We start from the raw sequence: 26454 nt of genomic DNA on the forward strand, positions 1-26454 counted from the left end.
TTATCACTATGCAATAAAACAAGAATGTTTCAAAAATCATCTCCAGTTGTAGACAGAGTGAGATGTTTATGCATTTAGAATGGAAGGAGAGCTGGTATAGATAGTCACAGAGGAGCAGGGTCTGTGGAGATAGAGCTGAGGCAAAGATCAGTGCAGCCCTAAGTTTGATTCTCCACTGAAGCATCCAGCCCTTTGTACCACTTTCATAAATGCCATCTGAGTTTCAACTCTGAAATGGCCTCTCTCTATTTACCAAGTGCTTTTTTTTTTTTACATTAGGAAGTCCTAAATGTTTTGTTCTTATTGTGAGAATAATACATGATGATTTAAATCTATGTTCGTGAGTTGGGAGAAACAAAAAGAAGAAAATAAAAATTATGTGTTATTTCTTACTAAGTAACAAAGAGTTGCACTGAGTCTATTAGTTCTACCCTGAGGAAGAACAGAAATATGATTAATTTTTCTTGCTAAAGTGAATGTAAGCTCAATGAATGTAAAATCCCTCAGGCCTGGAAAGTTATCTGGGAATATTAGATGCTCAATAAATATTAATAAGTGGATATTTGATTAGAGTTACTCTGTTCTCTCTTCCCATAAGGTTTTGAGTGACTTTGATTAATAACCCTCATATTTTAGATAAGTAGATTACCTCTGCTCTGAGAGCTGATAGGTTATGATTTGGGTGTTTGTTCTGTCTGTACATCAAACAGGCAGGGTGAGGGACCAGTCAGGAAAATAGAATGGACAGCACCAATGACAGGTAGATCTTAGTTTTGGCTGTGGACATGGGATTAAAGAGGAAGAAATTTTAGGAAGACTCAGTCTTTATACTGTACTAGTAGCCCGTTTGCACGAAGATTCGTGCAATAGACCTTCATTCACCTGGCTGCCTGCACCAGTTTTCTGATGGCACCGAGGACCCAGGCCTTGGCTGTGGCCACCACCTTCTGCCTTCTTTCAGGGTCCGGGCTTGGCCATGGGCGGTGGCCTTGGGCTCGGCCGCACCCAGCGTCCCTGCTACCCGATCGCAGGAGCCGACCCCCAGTGGTCTCCTGCGATCGGCGCAGGCACCCCGCTTTCCCGGCCTTGGGCTCGGCCGCACCCAGCGTCCCTGCATCGGTTTCCTGGTGGGCGTGGTTGATGGGCGTGGCTTGGTTGGTGGGCGTGGCTTGGGCGTAGCGAAGGTGCGGTCAATTTGTATATTTGTCTATTATAAGGTAAGATTCTCCTACTCTTAATTGACTGTTTTCCTAACCTGAGATATCTGTTTTTAGAAATGTGGGGTAGTGAGGTGGGGTATAGATATATTGGCCAATGCCCCCAATTCTATGGCTCTAAACTGATAGTGAGGGAAGCCTCATTTTATATTCTGGTGATTAAAAAGTCCTGTGGTGGCCTCAGAACATCCTCCTCCTGTCTTCTCCCAAGTAGGTAAAATCCATATCGGTGAGAACCAGGGTGGTAAAGCATGGCCCCATTATCAGGATAATCGCAGGCTACAGAGATGGGGGGAAAATACCAGAGAAGCAGGGTAAGATTTCCTAGGAAAATTTTAGGGATCAGATTTTTGTTTTTGTTCATCATCTTCATCATCAACAGGCATTGGAGGTTTATTTAATTTTTCTAGTGATGATTTTATTGATACTATATTAGCTCAGAAAAGTGCAAGCTGTCCACACCAAAGACTATTGAAAGATTGTTATTTTTGTGTACCTGGTACATAATAATGATTCTAGCAGGGCGAAGTCCCCGTCCCCTTCCCCTTCCCCTCTTCAGCCTCCATTGCTCTCCTCTTCTGCCCGTTTTTTCTGGTTCTGCTCCTGTAACAGACACTAAGAGAAGAACATCATCTGCTCTAGTGACTTGCTCACCAGCGCCTGAATATAGCCGCCTGTGGCAGTATAACCAACCTTTTCCTTTGTTCTTCACAAGGAATGTGAAGAACAAACAAGCGTATAAAGAAGTGTGCATTTTGATGTTACAGTTCAGTGAGTTTTCATGAAGGGGAACACATGAATGTCACCAGTCCTGAGATCAGTCAGTAGAACATTACCAGCATTGCAGGCCTCCCTCTTGCTCCTTGCCATTGATGCCTCCCCTGACATAATTAATGTGAGATTAATTTTGCCTATTTTTAGACTTTATAAAATACAATAATAATATATTGGGTTTTTAACATATGGACCTTTTGAGGGGATATAGAATTTATAGGTCACTGAACCTGAAAAAGCATTAAGAAAGACTGTAGTTTTTATAGGAGAATTATGGTCACACTAGTGATGGTAAGAGGTAGAGGAAGTGATGGAGTCAAGAAGAAGGGAGTAAGAGTTGAATAGAAGCAAATTTGAATCACAAAATCCAGGACACAACAAAAGTAGTTTGGCTATGGGAGAAATCATTTTTGTTGAATATTATTTTAAAAAATAATACATTTAAAGCTAGGTAAACATTTATAAACCCTATTCTATTAGATAGTTAAGGTAAACTGAACAAAGTTTTTTTAAAAAAATTAAAAAAGAGAGAGAGCTTTGGAATGAGACAGGATCACTTTAGAATAATTCAGTGGCAGTAATAAAAATCTAGCATTTAACTTGTGATTCATTCATTCATTTGTTCATTAAAGCATTTATTGAATACCTTCTATAGTTAGACATTTTGATAGTTACTGGATAAAATACAGTTCCTGCCCTCAAGAAACTTGGAGTGTAATAAGAAGTAAAAGGAAATTAGTATTCAGTATGACAGATTAGAAAGCACATAAGGAGAAAATTCTAGTTCAGGGTGATAGGCTCTGTGACAAAGGGAAGCACTGCAAAAAAATCTAAACTCATTACCTTGAGATTCAGGTTTTGGCTTTTCACTCATTTTCAGCCATGCTCAGTTTCCTCCCTGCCGTCTCCTGGACCCTTCTTCTCACTGCCTGTGCCAGGCCCTTCCCATGCTGATCTTCAGTTATACACATCGGTACTGCCCATGATCCATTCCTGCAGTCTGCCATCCATTCAGTCAGTGCTTATAGATCCTGTGTTTCACTGACCCCCAGAAGGTTTAAGTAGCACATGCTGGCATTTCTTGTAGGACCCTCTCATTGAAGACATGCTCGGCTAAAGTTCTGTCTGCTCCCTGAGGCCCCCTCCCTGGCCATCCCAGTAGGTGATGTCTTTTATAATATAGCTAGAGGCCCGGTGCATGAAATTTGTGCATGGAGGGGGGCGGGTCCCACTCATCCCAGTCTGCACCCTCTCCAATCTGGGACCCCTTGGGGGATGTCCAACTGTCGGTTTAGGCCCAATCCCGGGGATCGAGCCTAAACCGGCAGTCGGACATTCCTCTCACAATCCTGGACCACTGGCTCCTAATTGCTCACCTGCCTGCCTGCTGGTCACCCCTAACTGCCCTCCCCCCCTGCCGGCCTGATCTCCCCTCACTGCCTGTACGTGCCAGCCTGATTGCCCCTAACTGCCCCCCCCTGCCAGCCTGATTGCCCCCAACTGGCCCCCTGCTGGCCTAGTCACTCCTCACTGCCCCCCTGCCAGCCTAATCGCCCCCAACCACCCCGCCTGCTGGCCTGGTTGCTCCCAACTGCACTCCTCTGCTGGCCTGGTCACCCCCAACTGCCCCCCCTGCTGGCCTGGTTGCCCCACGCAGCCTGCTTGTTGAGTCATTTGGAGTTCCCTCACTAACCTCCCCTGATGGCTTGGTCGCCCCATGCAGCCTGCTTGTTCAGTTGTTTGGTCGTCCCTCACTAACCCCCCTGCTGGCCTGGTTGTAGGCAGCCATCTTGTGAGGATGTGATGTTCAATTTGCATATTACCTCTTTATTATATAGGATTATCATATAGGATAATATTTGCAAATTTCAATGTTAGGTTCACATGCTACCTTGATTTAGAGCTGTGAAGACTTATATCCTTTACTAGCTTGTAAATTTCTAGTGATCTATGGTCCCTTAACTTCGCATAACACTTTATATTTATTTACTTTTCTCATTTTATCTTGTGATTTACCTATGTGTAGATGTATCTGATCTCTATGTGGTAAGCTCCTCCAAGGCAGGGATCATAATTAATCTTCCTTACATGCCTCATAATATCTAGAACTCTAATGAGCATCCAAGAATTTATTGAATTAATGAGTTTTCAGTGATGTTTTAGCAGAAATGTCACAAAGACTAAGTTTTTTTTTTTCTTCCAGTGGTGGATTTCTAAGCTATGATATAAACTATTGGCAATTACCTTGATGTAGAGAAGAAAATTTGGATAATTATATATCTTGTTAGTATGTATAAACTATAGCATCTTATTTCTAAAAAGATTGCACATGTTTTGTCTGAAATCATGTATAGGAAAAGTTCCACTTTGTTTCTAGAATGTCACTGCATTCTAATTTCTACCTAGTGAGCCTCTTGTGAAACTAAGACCCTTGCCTTTGAATTCATTGGTATTTTGAGAGCAACATGAATATCAGTACTAAATGTTAGATGTTTCTTTAAAAATTGTGATTCTGTGGGACTTAGAGACTCTAAGATATAGCTATCAATTTGGTATCATTAGTATGTAGGAATTTTAAATGGGGAGGTGAGTGCTGTTTTAGGTCAGTTTTCTCAGAGTATTGATGGATGTAGCATTTTAAATGTGAGGTCCTACAGAAGATTATTTTATACTAGATGCATGAAATTCGTGCATGGGGCTCAGCCCCGCCGTGGCGGCAGCTGCCTTGGCTTCCGCTGCCACAGCTTCATCCGGAAGGTAGTCTGGAAGGACGTCTGGAGGGACGTCTGGTCTAATTAGCATATTATACTTTTATTATTATAGATAATTACTGTCTTAGTTAGCACCCTGCAAAACTTCCCTAAATTCATACAAATGACCAGTCAGTTAAACACACATTAACAGTGGTGGGATAAGGAGGACCTGTGGTGCTTAAACAGAATGCAAGATTCATTCTTGATTTCTTATTCCTTTGCATTAATTTTTTCATAGTTAAGATTTCACACTTTCTAGCTTTATATATTCTTGCAGCTTTCTCATCAATAGATCAATACCACTTTTCAGCGTGATCAAGTGAGAAGAGAAGATGCCTGTTGAAACTCTATCTGTAAAACTATGTCTCCCTAAACCAGTTTCAAAATATAATTTAAATAACTGAATAATGTGAGAGGCTAGCTGTTAAAAATTAGTTTCCAAAGACTTTATCAATATTAAAGTGGGCATCTGGTGGCAAGGATCTGATACCCCCTTGAAGAAATCAGTGACCTGTGTGTCAGTGTGTATATGAATAACAGTTTTGTTCTCTGTCCAGTAGCTTCCAGGTAGAATCAGGCAGTGAGAGGCATGCATGGACTCACTAGTTAGGTCAGGATACAAAATCTGATTTGGTGACTTTAGTAATTTCACATCCTTGGGCTGTGGTTTCTTCATATCTGACATTTCGAGTAGAGATCACTACCCAATGGATTATTCAGAGAAGTCTTAATGAGGAAACCTATTATTTGGGCTGGTTATAAAAAATTTGGAGCCGAAACCGGTTTGGCTCAATGGATAGAGCATCGGTCTGCGGACTGAAGGGTCCCAGGTTCGATTCCGGTCAAGGGCATGTACATTGGCTGTGGGCACATCTCTGGTAGGGGGTGTGCAGGAGGCAGCTGGTCGATGATTCTCATCGATGTTTCTAGCTCTCTGTCCCTCTCCCTTCCTCTCTGTAAAAAATCAATAAAATATATTTAAAAAAATAAAAAATAAAAATAAAATAAAAAATTTGGAGAAGCTGGGAGGAGGGAGGGTAGCCTTTGGAAGCCATACCATGATGAATGATAGAATACTTGAATATGCACATAGGATGCAGTTTCAAGTATAGCTGTAAATATTCTATTCATAGTTAATATTCTGCTTGCAGTAACTGTGCAACTTCTGAGAAGGTCTGTGAGCACTTTTCATGTTGTATGAATGGAGGAATGTAGTGTTTGGCTCCTCTGATTCTTTTTGGTTTTTAATCAGCAGCTGCTCAGGTATAATGTCATACAATATAATGCATCCATTTTAAGCCTGAAATTCAATTGCTATACACTTGTATCCACCAGCACATTCAAGGTTAAAACATATCCAATCATCCCAGAAAGTTCCTTCCTGTCCCTTTGTAGTTAGTCCCCAACTCCTATACCCTGGCTCCTGCAACCTTCTACCGTGTCATCTAAATGGAGTCATACAGTTTGTTGTCTTCCATGTCTGACTTTTTTCACTTACCAGATGCTCTGGATATTCATTCATGTTATTTTACTAGGAGTTTCTTCCTTTTCAGTGCTGAGTAGTGTCCATTATATGGTACATAACAGTTTTGTTTGTTTATTCAGTGCAGTTGATAAATGATTCTATAGAATTGCCCTTTCAATTGGAATATTTTTTTTTTCAAGTGCTTCTTGGAGAGAAATGTTAGTTCTTTTAGTTAGGACAAAAAAAATTCAAAGTTGTCACTTGAGTCCTAGAGTTTATATAAATAGTAGTTGAGGCTCATATATAAGGCCTGTATTTGCTGTTTCTTCATGAAAATTTTCCAAAAGCTTGCTTAATATTATTAGGTTTTATGGAATAAGAAAATAAATATAAAACTTATGAAATAAGTTGGTGTTACGTATCTGAGCATACACTGTGATCTTGATGACCTCCAATATATGTGATGACTGATATCTACCCATGACTATAATTTTCTCAGTGATTAGATTTATTTTAACTAATATTCAAGCATTTAGTGGTGTAGTCAAAAAATGAACTTTCAGTATGCTTTAGCATATACAGGGCTGGGAAAAGGTAGGTTTACTGTGCCATTGTGATATTCTTTTGAGTTAATAAAGGTAATGTAATAATCATATCTATAACTGTAAACCTACTTTTGCCCACCCTGTACAGGAAGGAAACAAGTACACTCTTTGCTAAAGGAAAACCAAAAGTGTTTGCTTAGCTTGACTTTTATAAGCCTACCCGTAAGCAATATTTAGTCACTTGCTTCAGCCAGTTTCTTTTAAAAAGTATGCAGTCAAATTACTAAAGTCTGTAAGCAAGTCAACTTTATTGGGTCTTTAAATCAACATGATGGAAGGTAAAAATGATTAGCCCATTTAAAAGAAAATTTATACTAGGAGTCTTGGTGTTAAATAACACTACACAACAAACCATGAGGATCTATTTATCTTGGATTATTGATTGGATTAGTTAAGTGACATATTTTAGTCTGTTGGTTATCAAATCTTATAAATCAGAGATCTCAAAGTTATCCATGCATAGCTCTGAATCATTTCAGGTTATTGGAGGAGGGAAATATGTATGCAAAATTCTATGTTGGTCAGATCACGCATTAAGTCAAATAAATTTTCAGTGTGAGATTATTTTAAGCAGCTGCAGAAGTCAGTTTACAACTGAGCTTAATCAGAGGCATTGTTCTTTATAGCCAGCCTATTTCATAATGTATGTCTCTGACAAAAACCCTTTCCTTCCCTGCACTGCAGATGGGATCTTCAGGAGTAAATTTCCTTCAGAAGATTTTTAAGTGATACTTGGGTCATCTGTCCAAAATTTTGAGTAACATGTGGCTCCTTTAATTTTACTTATTTTTTAAAAAGTTGAATTGTTGTAGCACTTGTCAATATGCTTTAAAGGCTATGTTTTTTTGTCACATTTTTTGTCTTCAGTATATTATTTGATTGCTATGTTAAAAAATATTGAGAGCGAGGGGCGGAGAAAATGGTGGCAGAATAGACAAACGTGTTCCGAGCCTTGTCCCAGAGCAGAAAGAAAGAACAGCTGAGGGTTGCACTGTGAGTGTTTGTTAGCAAGCTAAGGGACACCTGAACTCCAGGAGAAGGTGGGGGACTGCTGGACGGGGTTCCCCTGATAGGGCAGCCCCCACGGCGGCTGGGTCCCCTCCCGGAGCTACGGGCTCGGATGGGGAAATCTCGCCATCTTGAAAGGAAAAGTGGATCTTGTCAGAGGCCTGAAAATCCCCAGCTGTGGCGACCACCGAACAGCTGTGAGCCCCAGAACACCGGTCCCAGGTGGCGCGAATGCTTGGACTCAAAGGAGCTCTTCACTCCAACACGGAAAGGTCAGATTTCGCAGGGATAGGGTGAGGTCTCTAGTCCCGTCGGAAGAGAGAAACACATGCGCACTGCAGGAGCTGGAGGACCTGGGAGGTCTGTGCCTGGAGAAGTCCATGGCTATTGGGCAAGTTTGATCCGTGATTGTGGAAGGGGGTCCACAGAGCTGCTAATGGGGGATCTCTAAAGAGCAACCCATTTTGATCTGACATGGAGGGATAGCCTGGGAGTTTCAGGGGTGTGCAGTCTGCTTGAACTTGCTCACCAGCCTCCGCAAATCGGTTGAGTGCCACAGAGAAAAAAGGCTAGAGAGGCCTTAGACTCCTGGAAGTCAACCCAGGAACACTGCCACCCAGAGGCTGAATCACAAATTGACCCTAGTGTAATAAAAAATAAAGGAATACCAGAAATTAAGACACTGCCTGCTTGAAAATCAGGACTGGATTACAACACTGAGGAGCATTGAAACACAGGGAACTGCAATACTGTCTAGACTGGGAAGCAGGCATGCCAAACAGAACAATAGAGGAAGTGAATGACCTTCACTACTACACATTTTATTATATTTTTTTAATTTTTTAAATTTTTATTTTTTAATTTTCATTTTTGGCATCATTTACTTAAACTATTTTTTTTCTTTTTTCCTCACTTGATTTTACCTTTTTAATTATTACATTTTTATTTGCAATCAGCATTATTACTACTACTATTTTAGCTTTTTTATTTTATTTATTTTGGGGTTTTTTAAAGTGTCATTTTATTTTCTCTTTATTTTACTTCGGGATTAGTGTTCTACAGTCTATTTTCATCTTTCCTTCACCATCATTTCATTCTATCTCAACTCTACCTTTATGCCATCTCTCTCTTCCTAACCTTTCCCCTTTTAGTGTCCTGTTTATCTTAACCCTTTCCTGCTCTAGATTTTCCCTATTCTTTCTGTTTACCCCCTGCTAAAATTTCACCCTACTTATATATTTAATTTCCAATCCCCTGCTCCTAGTCCATACACACCTCTCTCTTCACTGTCCTATCAAAAAAAAAAATTGTTTTTCTTTCTGTCCTTTTGTAGTTGTTTGCTTGAATGTTGATTATATCGAATTTTTATGCTTTTTTGTGAGATTGTTTTGCTTATTCTTTTTTTGTTTGTTTTTGTTTGTTGTGTTTTTGTTTGTTTTTTACTTCTGTTTTCCCTTGCCTTACTTGATATTAGTTGGTGTTGTAGGTTGTATTAATCTCCAGGTACTTGTTGCTGGCATTTGCTGTGATTAGTGGTTGTTCTATTGGAGTTTCCTCCCCAATGTAGTTTGTTCCTCTTTTCTCTCTTAGTCTCGTTCTAGTCTCTCTTATTTTTTTTCTCCTTTTCCCAGTTTCATTTTGACACTCCTTTTTTTTCTTCTTTCTTTTTACTCTTCTTTCTCTCCTATCCTCTAATTTGCCTTTCTCTGGTGGTCACCTTTATTGGAGGTTATTAATATCATGAATACATCGCTGTTCAGTGCCTTGTGTGTTGTACCTGGTTGTGTTGTATTTTGTACCTTTAAATCAATGCAGGAGAGAGAGAACTACATAACCGGACATCGGAGAAGAAAGACCATGGGGAGACAAAGAAACAGCCCACATATGAAAGAAAAGCAGGCGTCACCAGAAAAGGAAGTAAACAAATTAGAGGCAAGCAACCTATCAGAGAAATAATTCAGAGAAATGGTCATAAGGTGGCTGAAAAGAATGGAAGACAAATTTGACAATATCAGTAAGAACCAAGAGGAAATGAAGAAGAACCCAGAAGAAATGAAATATGACATCGCTGCTGTAAAGAACTCAATAGAAAGCATCAAGAGTAGACTAGAAGAAGCAGAGGACTGCATCAGTGAGCTAGAAGACAAGATGGAAAAAAATACCCAAGTAGAGCAGCTTCTAGAAAAAAAAATTAAAAAGCAGGAGGAGAGCCTAAGTGAACTTTGGGACAACATGAAACAAAACAACATCTGCATAATAGGGGTTCCAGAAGGAAAGGAAATGAGCAAAGAATAGAAAACCTGTTTGAAGAAATGATGACAGAAAACTTTCCTGATATAGGGAAGAAAAAACCCACACAAATCCAAGAAGCTCACAGAGTCCCAAGCAAAATGAACCCCAAAAGACCGACGCCAAGGCACATTATAATTAAATTGGTAAACACCAACGACAAAGTAAGAATCTTAAAAGTGGCCAGAGACAGAAAGTTACATACAAAGGAACCCCCATCGGACTAGCAACTGATTTCTCAACAGAAACTCATCAGGCAAGAAGGGAATGGAATGAAATATACAAAGTCATGCAAAGGAAGGGTCTGAATCCAAGAATACTGTACCCAGCAAGGCTATCATTGGAAGGTGAAAACAGGAGCGTCACAAACAAAAAAGAACTAAGGGAATTTATCACCACCAAACCAGCAATGCAAGAAATGCTAAAGGGTCTGCTGAAAAAAAAAAAAAAGAAAAAGAAAGAAAGAAAGAAAGAAGAAAGAAAGAAAGAAAGAAAGAAAGAAAGAAAGAAAGAAAGAAAGAAAGAAAGAAAGAAAGAGGAAGCGGGTATAGAATAAAAATGGCGACAAATAAGTACCTATCAATAATAACTAAATGTAAATGGATTAAATGCCCCAATCAAAAGACATAGGGTAACAGATTGGATAAGAAAACAAGACCCATATATCTGCTGTCTATAAGAAACCCACCTCAGAAAAAAAGACGCACACAGACTGAGGGTGAAGGGATGGAAAAAGGTTTTCCAGGCGAATGGAAATGAAAAAAAAGCTGGGGTAGCAATACTTATATCTGACAAATTGGATCTCAAAGTGAAGGACATAAAGAGATAAGGAAGGCCACTTCATAATACTAAAGGAAGCAATCCAACAAGAAGAAATAGCTCTGGTAAACATATATGCACCCAATACAGGAGCACCCAAATACATAAAAAAAGCTCCTGGAGGATATCAAGGGAGAGATTAACAGCAATACGATCATAGTAGGAGACTTTAATACCCCACTATCACCATTGGACAAATCCTCTAAACAAAAAATCAGCTAAGAAACATCAATCCTAAATGACTCTCTAGACCAGATGGAATTAATTGAAATCTTCAGAACATTTCACCCCAAAGCCACAGAACATACATTCTTCTCAAGTGCACATAGGTCATTTTCAAAGATAGACCATATGTTGGGACATAGGCAAAGTCTCTCCAAATTCAAGAAGATAGAAATCATATCAAGCATCTTCTCAGATCACAGTGGCATAAAACTGGAAATCAATTACAATAAAAACAATCCAAAAAAAATGAAACACATGGAGACTAAACAGCATGCTATTAAACACTGACTGGGTTACCAGAGAGATCAAGGAAGAAATAAAAAACATCATGGCAACAAATGACAATGAAAACACAACAATCCAAAATCTATGGGACACAGTGAAAGCAGTCTTGAGAGGGAAGTTCATAGCTCTACAAGCCTACTGCAAAAAACAAGAAACAATGGTAATAAATTACCTAACCCTACAACTCAAAGAGTTAGAAAGAGAGCAACAAGAAAAGCCCAGTGTAAGCAGAAGGAAGGAAATAATAAAGATCAAGCGGAGATAAATGACATAGAGACCAAAGAAACAATACAAAAGATCAACAAAACCAAGAGCTGGTTCTTTGAAAGGATAAACAATATTGATGAACCTCTAGGCAGGCTCACCAAGAAGCAAAGAGACAGGACCCAAATAAACAAAATCAGAGATGAAAGAGGTGAAATAACAACAGACCCCGGCGAAATACAAAGGACTGTTACAAAATACTATGAACAACTTTATTCCAACAAACTGGACAACCTGGAGGAAATGGATATATTCCTAGAAAAATATACCTTCCAAAATTGAATCAGGAAGAATCTAAACAGCTCAATATGCCAGTAACTATGGAAGTAATTTAAGCAGTCATCCAAAAGCTTCTGGCAAACAAAAGCCCGGGGCCTAATGGCTGCACAGGAGAGTTTTACCAAACATTCAAGGAAGAACTAAAACCTATCCTCCTCAGACTATTCAAAAAAAATTCAAGAGGAAGGAACACTTCCAAGCTCCTTCTATGAAGCCAGCATCACCCTAATACCAAACCTGATAAGACAACACAATGAAAGAGAATTACAGGCCAATATCCCTCATGAACATAGATGCCAAAATCCTCAACAAAATTCTAGCAAATTGGCTCCAGCAGTACATCAGAAAGATCATACACCATGACCAAGTAGGATTTATCCCAGGAATGCAAGGATGGTACAATATCCTCAAATCAATAAACGTGATACATCACATAAACAAACTGAGAGATAAAAATCACATAGTCATATCAATTGATGCAGAAAAAGCATTTGACAAAATCCAACACCCTTTCTTGATAAAAACTCTCAACAAGGTGGGAATAGAAGGATCATACCTCAACATAATAAAAGCTATGTATGATAAACCCACAAAAACATACTCAATGGTCAAAAACTAACACTATTTTCCCTAAGAACAGGAACAAGACAGGGATGCCCACTCTCACCACTCCTGTTTGACATAGTACTGGAAGTATTAGCAATTGCAATTAGACAAGAAGAAGAAATAAAAGGCATCCAAATTGGAAAAGAAGTAAAGCTGCCCTTATTTGCAGATGACATGATATTGTACATAAAAACCCCAAAAGACTCCATCAAAAAACTAATAGACTTAATAAATAATTTCAGCAATGTAGCAGGATACAAAATTAACGCCAAGAAATCTATGGCTTTCTATACACTAATAGTGAACTTACAGAAAGAGAGACTAAAAAAGCAATCCCATTTACCATCGCACCAAAAAAATTAAGATACCTAGGAATAAACTTAACTAAGGAGGTAAAAGACCTATATGCGGAAAACTACAGAACACTGAAAAAAGAGATAGAGGAAGACGTAAACAGATGGAAGAACATACCATGTTCATCGATTGGTAGAATCAACATCATTAAAATGTTCATACTACCCAAAACAATCTATATATTCAACGTACTCCCCATTAAAATACCAACAGCATATTTCACAGACCTAGAAAGAAATCTCCAAAAATTCATCTGGAATAAAAAAAGACCCCGAATAGCCACAGCAATCCTGAGAAAGAAGAATAAAGTAGGAGGGATCTCAATACCAGATTTCAAGCTGTATTACAAAGCCACTGTTCTTAAAACAGCATGGTACTGGCACAAGAACAGACATATAGATCAATGGAATAGAAGAGAGAATCCAGATATCAACCCAAACCACTATGCTCAATTAATATTTGACAAAGGAGGCATGAACATACAATGGAGTCAAGACAGTATCTTCAATAAATGGTGTTGGGGAAATTGGACAGATACATGCAAAAAAATGAAACTAGATCACCAACTTACACCATACACAAATATAAACAAAATGGATACAGAACTTAAACATAAGACGGGAAACCATAAAAATACTAGAGGAATCCACAGGCAGCAAAATCTGAGACATATGCCTAAGCAATATCTTCATCAATGCAGCTCCTAGGGCAATGGAAGCTAAAGAGAAAATAAACCAATGGGACTACATCAAAATAAAAAGGTTTTTTACAGCAAAAGAAACTCAACAAAACAAGAAATCCCACTGTATGGGAGAACATATTTGCAATTGTTATCACTGATAAAGGTTTAATCTCCAATATCTACAGGCAGCTTATACAATTTAATAAGAGGAAGATAAATGATCCAATAAAAAAATGGGCAATGGACCTAAATAGAATCTTTTCAAAAGAAGACAGATGGAAGGCCAAGAGACACATGAAAACATGCTCAAAGTCACTAAGTATCCGAGAGATGCAAATCAAAACAACAATGCGGTACCAAGTCACAGCATTCAGAATGGCTATCATCAACAAATCGACAAACGACAAGTGTTAGCAAGGATGCGGAGAAAAAGGAACCCCCCTGCACTGCTGGTGGGAATGTAGACTGGTGTAGCCACTGTAGAGAACAGTATGGCATTTCCTCAAAAAACTGAAAATGGAACTCCCATTTGACCCAGTAATCCCACTTCTAGGAATATATCCTAAGAAACTGGAAACACCAATCAGAAAGGATAGATGTACCCCTTTGTTCATAGCCGCACAATTCACCATAGCTAAGATTTGGAAACAGCCTAGGTGCCCATCAGCAGATGACTGGATCAGAAAACTATGGTACATTTACAAAATGGAATACTATGCTGCTATAAAAAAGAAGGAATTCTTGCCGAAACTGGTTTGGCTCAGTGGATAGAGCGTCAGCCTGCGGACTGAAAGGTCCCAGGTTCGATTCCGGTCAAGGGCACGTACCTTGGTTGCGGGCACATCCCCATTAGGGGGTGTGCAGGAGGTAGCTTATCGATGTTTCTAACTCTCTATCCCTCTCTCTTCCTCTCTGTAAAAAATCAATAAAATATATTAAAAAAAAAAAAAAGAAGAAGAAGGAATTCTTACCATTTGCAGCAACCTGGATCGAATAGGAGAACATCATGCTAAGTGAAATAAGCCATTCAGTGAAAGAAAAATACCACATTATCTCACTCATTTATGAATAATAAAGAAAATTATAAACTGTTGAAGAAAAAGATAGATACAGAGACAGTAAAGCATCAAAAAGAATGTCAAATTACAGCGGGAAGGTTAGGGAGAGGTGGGGGAGATAAGAGATCAACTGAAGGACTTGTATGCATGCATATAAGCAAAACCAATGGACGCAAAACTCGGGGGGGTGAGGGCATGTATGGGAGTGGGGTGGGGGGGCAATGGTAAGATATGTACACATATAATACCGTAATAAAAAATGGAAAGAAATAAAAATAGATAATATTGAGAGTAATCACATAATACTGTGTGTGTATGTATATTAACTAGAGGCCCGGTGCATGAAATTCGTGCACGGAGGGGGGTTGTCCCTCAGCCCAGCCTGTACCCTCTCCAATATGGGACCCCTCAAGGGATGTCCGACTGCCCGTATAGGCCCGATCCTGGGATCGGGCCTATACGGGCAGTCAGACATCCCTCCACAATCCAGGATTGCTGGCTCCCAACTGCTTGCCTGCCTGCCTTCCTGATTGCCCCTAACCGCTTCTGCCTGCCAGCATGATCACCCCCTAACCACTCCAATGCCAGCCTGTTTGCCCCCAACTTCCCTCCTCTGCCGGCCTGGTCACCCCTAACTGCCCTCTCCTGCAGGGTTGATCACCTCCAACTGTCCTCCCTTGCAGGCCTGGTCCTTCTCAACTGCCCTCCCTTGCAGGCCGGGTGCCTCCCAACTGTCCTCTCCTGCTGGCCATCTTGTGGTTGCTATCTTGTGTCCACATGGGGGCAGGATCTTTGACCACATGGGAGCAGCTATATTGTGTGTTGCAGTGATGATCAATCTGCATATTACTCTTTTATTAGATAGGATAGAGGCCTGGTACAGGGGTGGGGGCCAGCTGTTTTGCTCTGAAGGGTGTCCTGGATCAGGTGGGGGTTCCCTTGGGGTGTGGTGCGGCCTGAGCGAGGGGCCTGTGGTGGTTTGCAGGCCAGCCATGCCCCCTGGCAACCCAAGTGGAGGCCCTGGTATCTGGAATTTATTTTCCTTCTACAATTGAAACTTTGTAGCCTGGAGCGGAGCCCAGCCTGGGGCTCCCTCAGTGGCCGGCAGCCATTTGTGTTGGGGTTATAATTGAAACTTTGTTGCCTTAAGTGGGTGGGCCCGGCCAGGGTGTGTGGAAACCTTTGCTTCCCCTGTTGCTGGTAGCAACACTGGCCTGCTCTCTCAAGCTCCATCCTGCCGCCATTTGTTTGAATTTATTTACCTTCTATAATTGAAACTTTGTAGCTTGAGTGGAGGCTTAGGCCTGGCAAGGGCAGGCAGGAAAGCTTGGCTTCCTCTGTTACCTAGGAAATCTTGCTCTCTTTGGCTGTAGCTATCTTGGTTTGGGTTAATTTGCATGCTCACTCTGATTGGCTTGTGGGCATGGCTTGTGGGTGTATCGGAGGTATAGTCAATTTGCATATTTGTCTATTATTAGGTAGGATATGTATTTGTGTATATGTGTGTATAATTGTTTTTAACTATCTGATTTTTCATATACGTTTAAATGAATGCACATACACACATACTTGCGCACACACACCTAGATACTTCCTGCATGGTTTCCTTATCATTAAAATGTTGGTTTTGTATTATTGGACCGAAAGTAAGCAGAATAACTCCAACAACAAGTTATCTATGATTTGTTGACACATCTTTATGGGACATGAAATATGACTTGATGATGAGATTGCACCTGAGCCAGCTATGGCCTTTCTGTTGTTAAGGCACAGAAAAGGAACAGCTAGAATTCAGCTTAAGCAAGGGCTAACTAATAAATTATGTGAGAAAATATTCAAATGGCAATTACACCAAGAAGAGCTCTGAACTTATCACATGCAGCATTGATTAGAGAGCTGAGCATTGTTGGATACTGTATTCTTTGAAGGCTTCAGTGTTGCCTCCTGTAGCCAGAGTTTAAGAACATGCTGAAATATTTTAGAACGGTTATGTAAAATACAACAGAAACATTTACCACCCTAAAAAACAACCCATTGTTTGTATATTTATAGTGTATGCATATGTATGTATCTCTGCATGGGTGTGTATATATTATATCTTAAATGCTTAAATCTGGGTTGGAGTAAACAGTGAGTCACAGCAGAAACCAGGAAATCATACTCCCTAGATCAAGTGAAGGAGAATCAAGAAATAGAGAATGGCCAATTGTGATAAATGCTTCTGATGATAAAATAACAGGGGAGAAATGACTATTAGGTTTAACAATATGGCAATATGTGGTCTTTGGAGATTGAAAATGTAAAAGCTATATACATATATATGACTATTAGAGAAATATATAAAGACTAGAGGCCCGGTGCATGAAATTCGTGCACAGAGGGGGTTGTCCCTTAGCCCAGCCTGCACCCTCTCCAATCTGGGACCTCTCGAGGGATGTCCGACTTCCCGCTTAGGCCCGATCCCGGTAGGCAGTCGGACATCCCTCTCACAATCCAGGACTGCTGGCTCCCAACTGCTTGCCTGCCTGCCTTCCTGATTGCCCCTAACTGCTTCTGCCTGCCAGCATGATCACCCCCCTAACCACTTCCCTGCCAGCCTGTTTACCCCTAACTGCCCTCCCCTGCAGGCCTGGTCCCCCCCAACTTCCCTCCTCTACCGGCCTGGTCACCCCTAACTGCCCTCCCCTGCACACTTGATTGCCCCCAACTGCCCTCCCTTGCAGGCCTGGTCCCTTCCAACTGCCCTCCCCTGCTGGCCATCTTTTGGTGGCCAGCTTGTGTCCACATGGGGGCAGCCATCTTGTGTGTTGGAGTGATGGTCAATCTGCATATTACTCTTTTATTAGATAGGATAGAGGCCTGGTGCATAGGTGGGGGCCAGCTGGTTTGCCCTGAAGGGTGTCCCAAATCAGGGTGGGGGTTCCCTTGGGGTGTGGGGCGGCCTGGGCAAGAGGCCTATGGTGGTTTGCAGGCTGGCCACACCTCCTGGCGACCCAAGTGGAGGCCCTGGTATCTGGGATTTATTTATCTTCTACAGTTGAAACTTTGTATCCTGGAGTGGAGGCAAGCCTCCTCCTTGCTCCATGGAGACAGCCATTTCTGTTGGGATTTATGTATCTTCTATAATTGAAACTTTGTAGCCTTAAGCAGAGGCCAAGGCAGGCCAGGGCTTCAGAAGCTTGGCTTCCTCCATCGCTGGGGGCAACCCTAGCCTCCTGCTCTTTCCAGCTCCGTGGCTGCTGCCATTTCTGTTTGGATTTATTTACCTTCTATCATTGAAACTTTGTAGCCTTGAGTGGAGGCCTAGGCCAGCAAGGGCAGGCGGAAAGCTTGTCTTCCTCCAATGCCGGGGAAACCCAAGCCTCCCTCCTGCTCTCTGTGGCCGCAGCCATCTTGATTGGGTTTATTTGCATATTTGCTCCTGATTGGATGGAGGTGTGGCTTGTGAGTGTAGCAGAGGTACGGTCAATTTGCATATTACTCTTTTATTATATAGGATGTTTAAATTTCTCTTTAATGTGATATATTTTGTCTATTTGATTGTTCCTTTATTTTATTACTATTTGAATAAACTATTGATGTCATCTCTACTTGAACAAAGATAGTTGCCGTTTGTATTTCATTGAAATATGTTCTCTATTATGCCTTTTACTTTTATTAATGGTGTTCATCATCTAATGATTTTATGATTTCAAGGTGATCTGTACCTAAGCCATTATCATCTGATTGAATTATTTTCCTATGAAACAGAAACTATTAAGTACTGTAGAGATCTTTCCAGCCTCCAGTCCCTGTTTGTTAAGATAATGGTTCACACATTCAAACATAATGGATAAAACAGCAAGATAAAAACGGAAACTCACAAGGATAGAAAATACAATACTGGCTTTGGCAGAACAGCATATGCATTAAGAAATTACGTTATTGTTATTTTCTTAGGTAAAGTTTAGTTTTTACTATGAGAGAAGTTGTGGGGCGAAAAGAAGGATTAAAAACACTACTAGCAGACTTATTAGCTATGCAGCTCGTTATGCTTGGCTTTGGACAAATTGATAGGAGCAACAGCCTATTAGTGACCCTAATGGCATTTATCTGTGTTCCTGAATTCTGTGTGTCATATCTCCACTGAATCACAGAGAGAAGCATAAAGCAAATACATTACATGGAGCAACTCACTAACAGTGAGCTAGTCGTTTTTATATTTGTTAAGGTGAAGAATTGGAATCTGTGTATATGCTTTGGGTCTCTTTCGTGTTTGTAAATAAGAAAAGATGAAGGGGCAGGTGCAGGGTTGAAGGGGTCCATGAGAAAAAAAAAGACATCTGTAATATTTTCAACAACAAAGATAAATTAAAAAAAAACACATAAAAAAACAACTTAAAAAAAGATGAAACATTTTACTCCGTATTGTTAGGCTTAGCGCAATTCTCCTTAATATCCACAGCCTTTTCTGACACCACCCCCACCTGTACCATCACTGCCTCCTTCTAAGAAAATAACTCCATAGCTAGGTGTCCAGTCATACAACCTCCCTCATTCCTTTTCTCTCTCCCTCCAACCACTTTTGGAAAATAATTAGTTACAGCAAAGGGCAGCTGTGATCTCAGAAGTGATGAAGTGACTTTTGTGTTATACTGTGCTCTCCATTAAGACCGTTTCTTTACCTCTCATGTCTTCCTTCTTTTCATTTCCTGAATATGGACATTGTTTGTATCTCTCATTCTCCTTTTATGATCTCATTTATTTATATTTATAACTTTTCATGCAGTATCCACTGTCATGAACCTTTTCCTTCCCTTTCTGATTCACTTACTACCCCAAGCCTGGCTCTTTCTGTTTTTTTGTTGTTGTTGTTTTGTGGTGTGTGTGTGTGTGTGTGTGTGTGTGTGTGTGTGTGTGTGTGTTTGCCTTTCCCTCTATGTTTAATTCAACAAGTTTTTTAGAAAGTTATGTATATATTTCCCGATCATTTCTTCCTCCCCACTTTATCTTTAATCTTCATTTTAAGTGAATAATGGGGAAATTCTATCTGTATCTTCTCTGTTGTCGTTTTTGTTTTTTCCAGGTGTTCATTGGCCTATCAAGGATGTCTTAAGCAGTTATTTTGGAAAGCAAAGCTGTTTACTGATTCCTGGGCTAATCAGTTTGAGAAAATGAGCTTAAATATCTTAAGAGATGAGACATTATCTTACTAGGATAACTTGACTAGGAGTCACTTATAATAGCCTCAGTGACTGTTAGACATTTATTGTTCTTATTATAAGCTTCTAAGAGTTTCCATATCATTTTTAATTTTCCCTTTTTATTCCCTTTTATAAATTTTATTTTTTAGTTATTAAATTAAGATATGCTTTATTAAATTTAAAAAATCTATCTGCTGACACAGTCAATTTAAACAGCTTTATTCATTCACTTTCACTATTTCTTTCAAGCTTCTACAGGTATTTAAATATCCTCTGACACATGTATTATGTTAAGAGACCTATGAAAACAGTTGAAGTGATTATCTATAAACAGAGTCAAAATGTGGTGGTAACCTTTTTTACTTATGGCATTTTGGATCACCCTCTTTTTTTTTTGCAAGTTTTCCCCCTTGATTAAGTTAGGCAGTTTTATAGAGAATGCTAGCCCAAATCTTTGAGTGATTAATTCCTATTTTCTTTAGACTGAGTGCCTTTTTTTTTGTCTTGTATCTCTAGTCATACTCTTTTAACAATGTTCTCTATGTCCTCCTGACATAGTTCTTTTTTATTATTTATTTTTCTTTATTGATTAAAGTAGTACATATGTGTCCTTATCTCCCCATTGTCCCCCAACCCCCCAACTCATGCCCTCACCACCACCACCACCACCCCCCCCCGGTGTCTGTGTCCATTGGTTAGGCTTATATGCATGCATACAAGTCCTTTGGTTGATCTCTCCCCCTTACCCCCACCCTCCCCTACCTTCCCTCTGAGGTTTGACGGTCTGATCGATGCTTCTCTGTCTCTGGATCTGTTTTTGTTCATCAGTTTATGTTGTTCATTATATTCCATAAATGAGTGAAATCATGTGATATTTATCTTTCTCCGACTGGCTTATTTCACTTAGCATAATGCTCTCCAGTTCCATCCATGCTGTTGCAAATGGTAAGAATTCCTTCTTTTTTACCACAGTGTAGTATTCCATTGTGTAGATGTACCACATTTTTTTAATCCACTCATCTGTTGATGGGCACTTAGGCTGTTTCCAAATCTTAGCTATGGTGAATTGTGCCGCTATGAACATAGGGGTGCATATATCCTTTCTGATTGGTGTTTTTAGTTTCTTGGGATATATTCCTAGAAGTGGGATCACTGGGTCAAATCGGAGTTCCATTTTTAGTTTTTTGAGGAAACTCCATACTGTTCTTGACAGTGGCTGCACCAGTCTGCATTTCCACCAGCAGTGCATGAGGGTTTCTTTTTCTCCACATCCTCGCTAGCACTTGTCATTTGTTGATTTGTTGATGATAGCCATTCTGACAGGTGTGAGATGATACCGAATTGTTGTTTTGATTTGCATCTGTCAGATAATTAGTGACTTTGAGCATGTTTTCATATGTCTCTTGGCCATTCTTAGGTCCTCTTGAAAAGTTTAGGTCTGTTGCTCATTTTTTGATTGGGTTGTTTATCATCTTTTTGTTAAGTTGTATGAGTTCCCTGTAAATGTTGGAGATTAAACCCTTAACGGTGATTACATAGGCAAAGATGTTCTCCCATGCAATGGGCTTTCTTGTTGTTTTGGTGATGGTTTCTTTTGCTGTATGGAACCTTTTTATTTTGATGTAGTCTTGTTTGTTTATTTTCTGTTTAGTTTTCATTGCCCTAGGAGCTGTATTGATGAAGATATTGCTTAGGCATATGTCTCAGATTTTGCTGCCTGTGGATTCCTCTAATATTTTTATGGTTTCCCATCTTATGTTTAAGTCCTTTATCCATTTTTAGGGGTGTTTTTTTTTTTCTTGTATGTATATGGTGTAAGTTGGTGATCTAGTTTCATTTTTTTGCATGTATCTGTCCAATTTTTCCCAATACCATTTATTGAAGAGACTGTCTTGACTCCATTGTATGTTCATGCCTCCTTTGTCAAATATTAATTGAGCATAGTGGTTTGGGTCAATTTCTGGGTTCTCTATTCTATTCCATTGATCTATATGTCTGGTCTTATACCAGTACCAGGCAGTTTTGAGAATAGTGGCTTTTAATACAGCTTGGTATCTGGTATTGAGATCCCACCTACTTTGTTCTTCTTTCTCAGAATTGCTGCAGCTATTCGGGATCTTTTTTTATTCCAGATGAATTTTTGGAAAGTTCATTCTAGGTCTGTGAAATATGCCGTTGGCATTTTAATGGGGAGTGCATTGAATGTATAGATTGCTTTGGGTAGTATGAACATTTTAATGATGTTGATTCTACCAATCCATGAACATGGTATGTTCTTCCATCTGTTTATGTCTTCCTCTATCTCTTTATCTCTTTTTTCAGTGTCCTGTAGTTTTCCAAGTACAGGTCTGTTACCTCCTTAGTTTATTCCTAGGTATCTTAATTTTTTTGATGCAATGGTAAATGGGATTGTTTTTTTAATCTCCCTTTTTGTAAGTTCTCTATTGGTGTTAATTTTGTATCCTGCTACATTACTGAATTCATTTATTAAGTCTAATAATTTTTTGATGGAGTCTTTAGTGTTTTCTATGTACAGTATCATGTCACCTGCGAATAATGACAGTTTTGCGTCTTTTTTTTTTTTTCCCATTTGGATACCTTTTATTTCTTCTTGTTGTTGTCTTAATTGCTATGGCTAGCACTTCCAGAACTATTGACATAGTTCTTTAATCAAAATTCTTTTAATCAAAATCCTATCCTTCCTATAGCAACCAGCACAAACATTTTTCTTCAGCCTCAGTGATATCTTTCCAAAATTAGAGTTTGACCAAATTATCACTCATTAATAAAATTAGCAGAGGGGATAATGCATTTATGTGCAAAACTTTTCTCCATGAGAAACTTTTGTTTTATTTCCTGCACGTGTGTTGGTGAGAGGCTGTAGACTTGGCCATTGAAGAACAAAGATTGGGCTGCCTGTGCTTGGAGTTTGGTTCTAGCTCTTATTATCCTTGTTGTAGACCAGTGATGGGCAACCTTTTGAGCTTTGTGTGTCAAACTTCGCCAAAAAACTGAGCATAACTCTGGTAGTGTGTCACTTTGAGGAAAAAAACATTATTTCGCAAATGTTTCATCCTCAGGAGCAGCAAATGTTTCATCCTCGGCATGCGGCCGCTTCAGTGGCCACGTGTCATCAGAAATGGCTACGCGTGTCAGTGCTGACACGCGTGTCATAGGTTCGCCATCACTGTTGCAGACTATGGCAAATTATTTAGTTTGTCTAGTAATAACTGTTATTTTACCCAAATAGCTTAAATCATGCTTGCTGTATGCCAGGCATTCTCTAAGTGCTTTACATATATTAATCCTCATACCACTCCAAATTGTCCTCATTTTACATATGAAGAAACGAGGCTCAGAAAGGTGAAATAATTTGGACAAGCCAGAAAGTAGGGAGACAGGCATAATAGAAATTTTTAAATAAATGTTTCTTTACTCATTCTTGTTTTCCACTCTCCACCTCCTCTTTCTTCCCTCTCCTTGCCCTTCTCTTCCCTTTTGACCATTTTCACCTCCTCCTGTCTCCTTCCCTCCCGTTCTTCCTATCTTCTTTCCCATTCTCCCCTGACCCTCGTCCTTTTCTCCTTTTTCCTCCCACGCTTTCTTCTCTTTCCTTCATCCCCTCATTACTTCCCACCCTACTCCTCCTTTACCCCATTCATCTATTACATTATTATCAACATGTGTATGCTTGGTGCTCTGGGGAACACCAAGATCAGTCAGAGATCCTGCTACAAAGAACTTATAGTAGTAGAAGCTAAAAGATATTTATAGAAGTTGCTTAGAATGTGATGGAAAGTTATGGATTTAGAGCTATATAAGTTATACAGGATTGCTTTTCTCTGTGGGAGCAAGGAAGGCTCTGTGGGAGGATATCCATCCCTCCACAGAGTCTTAGGAAATGACTTATGAAAGAGTAGTTGTAGTCTAACACATTATGTTTATGCATATTTTATAACTGTCAACCTCTTCTTGATTATTACAAGTAATGGAGCTTAAATCTCATTAACTAATGGCAGCCCCTTTTGGACTCTTATTTTGTCGAGTGTGTGTGGCAAGTGCTGTAAAAGTTAAATGTAAATATAAAGGAGCCCATGCCACTAATGGAGCATTTGGAAAACAAGTCAGTACCCGTAGATTGAGGATGCCAGAAGGAGGCATACTGGTCTGATCTGTCAACAGGAGACAGAAATGCAATCAGCAGTGACACAGTCCATATACCCTTAGTCAGTTGCTATGTGAAGTCAGTTCTCAAAGAGTTCTGAAAAATAATCTTCCCGTGTAAATTGTCTTTTTTGTCATAATGTAGTTCCTCTGCATCTGTGAAGTGTCATCCCCAATACTTACTTCTTCAGAATGTCCAGGTTCCAATGGCACCAGGTGCCTCCAGGAAATGTGAGATGGGCTGTCAAGTACGGTGTCTGAAAGTACATTTCAGGAAGTATCAAAAACTAGTATATTATATGATGAAAAGGTATTAACAATTTTAGTCTTGTATACCAGGTATATTTTGGGCATGAGTCTTCTTAGAATTTAGCATCCTGATTCATTTTTAAAGCCTTTATGTTATATTAGATAAAATTATATTAAAAGTTAGTCCAAGTTAATTATCTTTTATCTATATAATTTTCCTGTTAATGTTTTATATGAAAACATAAATGAATTTATACATGATTGCCTTCTTTTGTTATTCATAGTATATATTAAAAAGAGATCTCATTCTCTTTTAAATGATATATCATAAGAGGACATTTAGCTGCCTATACATGTCAGTTTTTATTTTTCATTTTTATTGTCAAAATCAATATCATATTTGGAAACTGCCAAATGGATTCTAGATATCTGAGGTACTAAAGTTTGTAGAGTCATATAAGGTCAGTCTTATTAGGAAGTAGTATAATTCAGCTGCATAGAACCAGAGTCCTAAGTTAAAATGTCTGCCTCACATGAAGAAGTAAATTGGGTACTAGCCATGCAGACATTTTGAGAAGAAAAGTTGATGAGAAATTGTTGAAATCAGGCAAGGTGATTTAAAAACCTAGGTACTTTATTTCCCAATTCTGCCTTATTCTGAAATGAACTATTGTCATTTGTGCATGGTTGACGTTCAGCGAATAGTTCTGGAAACAACTAATATAAAAATTTTATTAATTACTAAAAATTGAAATAAGCAACCATTATTGGTTAACAAAAAAACAAACAGAATAAAAAGGAATCAGTTTATGCAACACAGATCTATGAAGTAGAACTTCCTCTTACCATTTAGTCCTAGGAACACACAGCTCAAGGAAGAGTTGGTCCAACACAGGTAGTTAGATTAGGTTAGATCAGCAATTTTCAACCTTTTCCATCTCATGGCACACATAAACTAATTACTAGAACATCAAAAAATGTTATATTTTTGCCAATCTGAAAAAAAATAGGTAAAATTTTTATTCATTCACACCGGAGGGTCAGCTATTGGTGTTGGCTGTTATTTCTGTTATTTTTTTACTTGACAGTCTAAGAAATAACGGCTCAGTGCCCCTGATTAAATAGTCAGGTATTGCATGTTCTAAACATTCTGATGGCACACAGGTTGAAAAATCTCTGAGTTAGACCTAAGAAGTAATATTTCCAGTTGAGTTAAGAAGTTAAACATTATGTAAAAGGACAATGTTAGTAAAATATACATCATCAGTAAAATTCATCATCAGTAAAATATCTCTCTAGTAGCTGGATAGTCTCCTGTATCTTGTCTTTTATGACCTAGAGATGTCTCCAAGTTTTGGGGCTTTATCTGTTTTGACATGTAATACCCAGGGAGATAAAAGTACCTGTCTTCATTATGTAACGTTTGGCCCTCTTGAGAATACATATTGAAGTTTTATTCTTCTTTTGAATCAGAACAATTAACTAGATAAATGGTTACAGATCTAATTCTCATGATAGGTGTAGAATAGAATATTTCTGGAGGACTTGGAAGCAAACATTCCCTTCTTTGCATCATATACCTTCTTGAGTCTCTTGAGGCTAGGGCTTTATGCAGAGCACTGAGAAATCCAGGGAAGTTTTATTTTTCCACAGTTAGATGTTCTAAGTGCGAACAAATTCTACCAGGTCATACAGATGTTATATAAAAAATAAATAAATAAAGGATGGCTTATGTAGATAAGAGTAAGGTAAGATCTCTGAAATGAGCTCTGAAAAACTATAAATGGTATCTTATCAAAGAGGAATAAGATAATTGTGGTAGAATTAGAAACATCCACTTTTGGGAATCCTCTCCCTCTATTTAGTAACGGTAACCTTTGTAGTATTTCAAACCTATCTTGAAGATTCCTGTTTCTAGAAATATGTCAATATGTTATATGGAAACTGTCTTTGACCTGACTCCTGCTCTGCAAAGAATGCCTCCTCCTCCTCCTCATATGCTCTATTTGAATCTTTGGAGAGTTCTGAACTTCTGTGAGGGTACAATACTATAAAGGTTTGAATATATGTAAAAGGTAATATGCAAAGATTGAGTCTTTGTTTTAAGGTTGTTGACCTGGAAGTTTTCTAAAGTAATAATCTTCTTTAATCTTTATTTATTGAAGCATGGTAAAA

The 26454-nt window shown here is 39.2% G+C and overlaps 1 protein-coding gene across 2 annotated transcripts in view; it reads left to right on the top strand.

The window, feature by feature from the left end:
• Positions 1 to 26454, top strand: part of TPK1 (thiamin pyrophosphokinase 1) — a 274215-nt gene that overhangs the window by 94342 nt on the left and 153419 nt on the right. The window lies entirely within an intron of this gene.

The sequence above is a fragment of the Eptesicus fuscus genome, chromosome 14 (assembly GCF_027574615.1).
Source record: "Eptesicus fuscus isolate TK198812 chromosome 14, DD_ASM_mEF_20220401, whole genome shotgun sequence".
Taxonomy (NCBI): Eukaryota; Metazoa; Chordata; class Mammalia; order Chiroptera; family Vespertilionidae; genus Eptesicus; species Eptesicus fuscus.